This window comes from Lontra canadensis, unplaced genomic scaffold (genome assembly GCF_010015895.1).
Source record: "Lontra canadensis isolate GAN:19392208 unplaced genomic scaffold, GSC_riverotter_1.0 scaffold3, whole genome shotgun sequence".
NCBI classification, from domain to species: domain Eukaryota; kingdom Metazoa; phylum Chordata; class Mammalia; order Carnivora; family Mustelidae; genus Lontra; species Lontra canadensis.
Window position 1 is genome coordinate 14756463 of NW_022630997.1, and position 8678 is coordinate 14765140.

Here is an 8678-nt window from a genome sequence, read left to right on the forward strand (position 1 = left end):
GCTTAGCCTTGTCTCATACATAGTACGTGCTCAATAAACATTTGAGGAATAGATTAACAAATAAATGTTTGATCCCTGGATAGCCCAGCCAGCATACCCCCAGAAAATGGGAGTCATACAACAAGAAGTGAGAGTGAGATGTTTCTCAAAAGTTTCAAACACCAGACTCTTGGAAATGAATATTCATGCTTCCAGGGCAGTCAGATGAGGAAATCCTCAATTCCATACCTACCAAGTGACAACTTCATAGAATTATAGCAATGTGAGGTTAAGTTTAGGTCACAAAGCAAAAATAAAAGGAAGTACTTTTTTACTCTCTACCAACCACCTGGTAAATTAATATGTTTGGAGAGAAATCCCTTCTTTCTGCATCCCCTGTGAGGTATGAGTTACATGGGCAATGTCAGCATCGTGGAGAACAGTGCTTCAAACATCTACTCCTTCGTAACAAACCATCCCAAAACATGGTAACATAAAATGTTGATATGTTATATTTCACAATCCTATGTGTTGACAATCTGGGCTCCTGTGCTTCAGGCTCAGCTGAGGTCACTTATGTGGCTGCAGTCTTCTCACCACCTGCCTGAAGCTGGAGGGTCCAAGATGGTCTCACTTAGTGTCTGGCAGTTGGTGCTGGCTGGCTGTCGGGGCCCAGTGGCTCTCCTTCATCTAGGCTAAACCAGGCTTCCACACAGCATTGAGTGTCTCAGGGTTTCAAGACCGTAAAGGCAGAAGCTGCAAGGTCTCTTAAGGTCTAGGTTCTGAAATTCACATAGCATCGCTTCTGTCACATTCTGTTAGTCAAAGCAAGTCACAAAGCCAGACCAAGTGGTGGAAAATTAAACTCCATTTATTGATGGTAAGAACAGCCAAGTCACATGGCAACGGGGCATGGACATTAGGAGGTGCCATTCCTCCAGGGGCCGTGATAATGACCTCCCTCAGGCAGCTCTATACACTTCATTAATGTCGCTCATCCCATTTATACCCCCCATTATTCTAGGGAGTGAGAACCCCCTGAGTATTTTTCGTCAAGGAAGATTAACTTCTGTGCTTTCCTTATTAAAGAAAAAAATAATACCGGCTTATAGGAGAACATTTAGAAATCTTATCAAAGCAAAGGAAAGAAAATAGCCATCACCCATAATCCCACCACCCCAAAAATAGCATTGTTAAGAGTAAGCATATATCCATCCAGACTTTGTTCCAAAATATTGGTAATAATATATATTCTACATAAACTGCATATAATTGTACACTTTCTTACCAGGCACTGTGCTATGAACTTTGCATAGATTACCTCGTTCCACATTGACCACAATTGCATGAGATGGATACTATCATTATTTCCATTTTACAGAAGAGGATATTGAGGTTTAGATGTGTTTGCTAACTTGCCTTATGTCATACATATACATGCATGAATATATACATATCTCATAGTATTGTAAACTCCCTTTCTTGATGTAATTTTATATAATGCAAATATCCTTATTAGATAGCTTTTGAATGGGCTAAATCAAAATGGAAAAGCAACAGTGACTTTATAATATTTGAGATTTGGGTTCCTGGCCGTGACTGCTTCTTGAGTCTGTCAGGTGGTTGCAGATTAGAGCAAAATAATGGCATATGCCCTTCACAGCAAGGCACTAGCTGAACTTTTAATCTTTTATAAGAGCCTCAAACCTCGATTTTAGCAAAGTTGGTTGGAGGAGAAAATAGCATCAGACTTTTCTGAATGTTATGACACATTTCCTAAAAGCCCAGCAGTGGGAGTACAAAGTTGGAGCATGTCCATTCCTCTGAAGAATCAAAGAGCAGGAAGTGACAGGCATCATTAAGGACTACGGAGAAACCCAAAATCTTTCCAGGGTGTAGAATGTATGTTTTTTGATACCAGGTATTAAGTTTCGTTGATCATCTAGTTCTCAGTAAAAGAACGTGTCCAAAGGCAATTACATGTGCCTTATATTTTCATCTTTATTGTCTAAAATTTGTATATTCTAGGGTAAAAACTGGCAGGGATTTGTGGTAGGTAGGAGGAAGTGGCAAGAGAAAATGTTAGAGAAGAAGAACTCAGCAAAGTCCCTTTTTACATGAAATCATAGATTAGTAACAGAAGATGTGAACATGGGAAATATAATATGAGAAGCAATATAAATGTACAAAATAAAATTAAGTACTTTACAATTACTTTGTAAGTTTAGTGTTCATTTGTTCTTGTTTGTGAGAGGATGACTAATCAATGATTCATCTCAATTCTCATCCATCAGAAATAAAAGATTCCGCGTACTTTGCTGGAAGGACTTTTTAAGATTAAGTCCTTTAATCCAATTATGAAAATTGTGCTACAGTTCTCATTTCCAGCTAGCAGTATAATAACAGAGATAAATTTATAAACAAAGCATTTACTAATAAAGAATAAAAATTTGTATAAGTCAATGTAGCTTTTCACTTAGCACATACCATTGTGTTTTCACCTTTTGTGGAAATGCACAGAAAGAATAAACCAATTAGAATGGACTTTCCATGTGCTGTTGGTTATGCAACCCTCCTGTGGATATTAACCTTTAGAAATGAGAAACTTCCAATTCCTGAATTTCTCTTTCATAGTACTATCACATGCCTAGGGCGCCTGGGTGGCTCAGTTGGTTTAGTGTCAGCCTTCTTCTTAGGTCATGATCCCAGGGTCCTGGGATCAAGTTCCACATCGGGCTCCTTGCTCACCAGGGAGCCTGTTTCTCCCTCTGCCTGCCACTCCACCTGCTTGTGCTCTCAATCTCTCTGACAAATAAATAAATAATCTTTACCCAAAAAAAAGGAAAATCAATAATGTTTCTCTGCATCATTGATGCTAACCAGAAAATGTTATAATAAAAAAACTCTTTGTCAACCACAATATGCAAATGCAATTTCAACCAAAATCCCAGTCTCATTATTTGTGGAATTTGACGAGATCAACCTAAAGTTCATATGGAAATACAAAGGGACAACAATAGATAATTATGCAGATCAACATGGAGAGATACTCACACTATTAGATACCAAGACTTGTAAAATTATAGTAATTAACACAGCATGGCCTTGACCCAGAGACAGACAAATAACCAAGGAAATAGACTAAAGAGCCTATTAAACAGACTCCTGCGTTTATAAACGGACACTTGATATGTGTATCACCATCAATGGAATAGAAAAAAATGAACCACTCAAGAAATGGTGTTGGGTAATCAGCTATTTTTATGGGAAAAAATGATGTTCTTACATTACATCACACGCACACATTATTACAGGTGTATTAAAGACTTAAAAAAATAAAAAGCAAATCTTTGAAACTTTCCAAAGGAAGTACAGAAAAAAAATGTCATTGTGACCTTGAGGCAGGAAAGGATTCTTACACAAAGCAGAACAAAACTGATCAATTTAAACTTCCATTATAACAAAGATAATTTAAACAAAGGAAAACGATAAGCTACAGGTCTGGGGAAGGTATTGCAGGGAGTGTAACTGATTAGTTTCCAAAATGTATAAAGGATTCCTACGAACCACTAGGCTAACGAGCCCCACTATCACCATGGGTAAAGGATAAGAACAGGGACTCACAAAAGAAGAACCCAATGACAAATGAGCATTTGAAAAGATGCTCAGTATCACTCGTCATCAATAAAATACAAATTGAAGCAGTGATTCCACACCGTCAAACTGGCACAAAAGCTTTAAAAGCAGACAAAACTCAGTGTTAATCAGGATGTAGAGCAAGGAGATTCTCAAACACTGATCCGTAGTGAAACTTGGCGGGCAGGGGGGAAGGGGGGTGGTTGATGGAGACTCCAGAGTTCTGATTCTGCCATTTTATTTTTTGTAAGGATTTTGTTTATTCATTTGACACAGAGAGAGAGAGAGAGAGAGAGAGAGCATACACAAGCAGGGGGACCAGAAGGCAGAGGAGAAGGAGAAGCAGGCTCCCCACTGAGCAGGGAACCCGATCCTGGACTAGATCCCAGGATTCTGAGATAATGACCTGAGCCAAAGGCAGCTGCTTAACCGACTGAACCAAGTAGCCCTGCCCCATTCTGCCATTTTAAAACATGGCTTCATGGCCCCCGCAGCTGGGGAAGACAGCACAAAAAATTGTCATTTTTCTATGCTTTACCTTGGAAGAAATATACACCACATCTGCTTATAGCCCATTGGCAGATCTAGTCTCACAGTACCTGTCTAACTGCAAAGGAGGCTGGGAGATGCAGACCATTGTGTGCCTGAGAAGAGGAAAACACAACAGGATTTGATAAACAAACGTGGCATTCTCTCCACCACATTTCACAAAATATTAAAATTTCATGAAACTTCGTGGTAGATAAATGTTAATTGTATTATTCTTCATATTCTTTACTTTCACAGTTTTCAAATTTTTCTTAAAAGGAGGAAAATGAAAAGAGATGTAACCATCTGTCCAGGTTTGGAGAGCTAATAACAGTGTGAATTGGCCAGAACTGTCTCAAAGAAACTCTTCTTTCAAGAGTCAAATCCAGATACTGCAGTGAGATTCATTTAAGTAATATTTATTGAGCTCCTATTTTATTCTTGCCCTTGAGGAGAGTGGAGTCCAAAGTTAGAGGAAACAGATAACAAACAAATTATTGCAATACGTGATAATTATTACAATGGGATGTGAAGAAAAGTCTGTACAAAGGGCTCCTGGCCATTATAACCTGGTCACATAATCACTGGAAACTTCTTCATAATGATTTTGATTCCCAGTAAGTTTTAAAATGTGTGCTAGCGGTGCCTGAGGTCAACGTAATCTTTGGTTATGAGAGCTGAATTTTTCTGGAGAGTTATTTCAGGAAATTCCTGAAGTAAAACTTTACCACAGACTCCACCCGATTCATACTCAGCCTGCAGAGACTTGTTAGGGAAAAGCTGCAAGAATAATATATAGAGTTTCCTTTGACCTTGTATCTTCAAATAAGCTCTTCAATCTTGCATGTAAGAGCAGAATAGAAACAATTCCCAATGGAAAGGGGGATTGTTCCATTTATTAATATTGAAGTCCTGTGCCTCCTTGGAGCAACTAGACTGATAGCTGTCAACGCCTAGCTCACTCATGGAAGTCAGAGTATGGGATGTTAGGCTGGCTCAGTTGGAAGACCATGTCACTCAGTCTCGGAGTCGTGAGTTCAAGCCCCAGGTTGGGTGTAGATTACTCAAACCAACAAACAAAAAAAAAGACTAAGCATGTTTCCCAGACCACCTTCCATGACCAAGTACACACTTGCTTCTGGTACCTTCTCTCCTTATGTTCTCCTCAGTGTAGTTTAAGAATATTGCCATAAAATATACAGTTATGTCTTTCCAGTGAGTTCCACAATCTAGTCCATTCACTCATTCAACACAAATGTTTGAGATGGGGGTCGATGATTGGCAAAACAGACATGGTCTTTGACCCCATGGATCTTATAGTCCAGCTGGGGAAGTAGGCATTAATCAAACACGCACACCAGTACAGCAAAGGCAATATCATGGATAATATTGTAATAATGTAACGATGATAGTGACAGTTGGTAAGTATACTTGTCCATGGTGAGTTTAGGGTAATGGATAGAATTGTAGAATTGTTGTGCACATAAAGCTGACAGAACACTGTATGTCAGTTATACGACAATTAAAAAAAAACAAGCACACCAAAAATTATTCTCATATATGGATGAGTTATGAAGAAAAATAAGGAGTGCTGTGAAGGGGAATAGAGACCACTAGGGATTCTGATTTAGACCGGAGGGATTATCCCAGTCTGGGGTAATGAGTGGTAAAGGCTTGGGTGAAGGCCATGGGAGCAGAAAGTCTGTATATTGGCGATATCTTCCGGTGGCCAAATTGATAGGACCTGGTAATGATATTACATATGTATAGTATTACATATCATAGATACGTAAATGGAAGGAGTCAGAAGTCCAAGATGACTCCCAGGCCCAATCCTCAATATAAATATTTCCCTCAAATTGTTAGAATGCTTTCTTATCTAGTTTTACAAAAATGCCCGTATTTATCATACATTGTATTCCTCACATCAATGTCCGGTCTTTGGACTCAGGTTATTTCCCTACCAGGCAGGGAGGTCATCAGGATATCAGCCACCTGTCATATTGCTGTGCTCTGTGTCCCTTGCACTTTTTTCCCCCTGTAGCTAGGATAATGCCAAATTCCGAGAAATACAGGGTTTCACCCCTCCCATTAGTTTCTGCAGTTATTTTATACTTTTTAAGAATTTTAAATTTATAATTACTCATCTAATGTTAATAGATTACCAATCTATTTGTATTTAATTACTAATCTAAGATATTAATAATAGAGGAAACTGGCTGCAGTGTATGTGGGAACACTATGTCCCCTCTTTGCAACATTTTTATAAATCTAACACAATTTTCAAGTTACGTGTCTATTTAAATATAAAAAATAAGATTGGTTTATGGATAGGGGAATGAATAGATCAGCAATTGTGTGATGAAAAAATATAGTAAAATATTACTGATAAGATCTAGTGCTGCACATGTAAGTATTCACAAACTTTGCTCTATGTTTGAAAAAAATCATTGTAAAATATAAAATGAATATAAAAAATTCATTATAAAATATCCATATAAAATAAACTATGGATGATAGAAATTCATTATAAAATATAAAATAAAGAAAATAGGCTCATGTAATTAAAAGCAATATTATTAATTTTTTCTTTTTGTGCTGAAATTTGTCCTTTTCCCCTTTCTTATTTTTTTACCAGCATGATTATAAAAGTTCAAAAGAAGAAAATTTTCAAAAAAATTTTTAAATAAAAGAGAAGAAGAAAATTTTCACTTCTGTCACTTTTCACTTTTGTCACTTTTCATTTTGTTTCATGATTATTATTGAAAATAATTTTGTCATACAAAAGGATGTTTAGAAATTATCCCCTCTGGGTTCCTACCCGCTGGAAATCACTAGATATGCTACTGCTGAGATCAAGCAAGGGTGGGTCCCCAGGTTGTCCCCCAGCCCAGCTCCCGTCCTGGGGTAAGTCTGTGAGGGAGGGAGGTCAAGTCTGTGAGTATGGTTAGGCTGGACTGGCCTCCTCAGCGGCTTCTGCTCTGCCCTTGGGGCATCAAGGACACCTGCAAAATAAAACTGGGCACTTTTGGCCCAGACATTAGCTGCCTCAGACCCAGACAGAATCCCAGGGAGATGGACCTGAGCCAGTGGCGACACCTGGTATCTGGGGAAAGAGCCAGAGAAACACGATTTTGTAGGGGGATCCCAACGTGATCCCCGTTATGGGCAAGCCAGGAAATGCGGGTTAAAGCTTCAGCAGCACCTTTATGTTTTCTAGGAAAATTGTTTGAGGACAACAGTAAAAAGCATTAATATTTTGGTGCCTTTTATAACTCATCTGGTTATTTTCAACACCCTCTCTCCACCTTCTCAACTTGTATAATGAGGAATTAGGTATGCAGCCCGGGGGTCCGCTGGGGCCTCGCTGCCCATTTCATCTTTGGCTCAATTTCCCTGGTTTTCTGAAGGTTTTCAGGGTACTTACGTTCTATATGGCCTGGAGCTTTACCGTTCCATAATTAGGACTCTTATTTTGTCACGCAGGAACCTAGACATGAAACCCTGCCACGTCTTCACTTAAGACTTCAGAGGACTGGGCGCCTGGGTGGCTCAGTGGTTTAAGCCTCTGCCTTCGGCTCAGATCATGGTCTCAGGGTCCTGGGATCAAGTCCCGCGTCGGGCTCTCTGCTTGGCGGGGAGCCTGCTTCCTCCTCTCTCTCTCTCTGCCTGCCTCTCTGCCTACTTGTGATCTCTGTCTGTCAAATAAATACATAAATAAAATCTTAAAAAAAAAAAAAGACTTCAGAGGAGTGATGGGGGCGGGGGTGTGGCCTGGGTGGTTACATGGTAACACAGATGACTTGAGGGGCACAGCTCCACTCACTAGAAAGGCCCAAGTGGCCAGGCCGCTGTCACCACATCCTGGACTTGCTTCAAAGCTAGAAACCATCTCAGTCCCCTGAAAGGGGCTGAAGCAGCGTTCATGAATGTGGAAAACACTGCCCAAAGAACCCTAATGGCTTACCAGGTTCTGTGCTTCTTTCTTAGTAATGGAAGGGAAGAAATGCAACAATCTGTCCTTTACTTTGGGGGAACGTCTCAGTACAGGCCAGCCTCTAGACCCCTAAACATTTCACAGATACAGCAGAGCCTTGGATCTCCACCCTCTGAAAGACAAGGATCTTACTGAGGCCTTCAACTTACTCTTCTGGCTCACCAGTGTGATTAATATGGTTTCATTGATAGAGCAGACCAATTGGAAGGGATATTTTCTTCAAGCTTCTAAGAGTCATCCCAGCAGCGTGGTGACACCATCTCCTGGGGCCCTTGCCAGGGTGAACTTCTGTGTCATGGGAGAATGCTCTTACCAGCAAAATCTTCCTTATTCAACTTCACTTTCTCTGCCCCCTCCTTAACCCCGCACTCGGGATCTACGCACCCTCTTCTACTTTTGCTCCTTTGAGGCATTGTCTGGTTTCCTCTTTAGCAGGCCCGTCGGTAATGTTGGACCGAACCCTTGTTATCGGTTTGGGGGTATGAGATGGGGGTTGTGCAGGGGGTTAAAATCCTCTGAGGGAAAATGGTATTTTCCC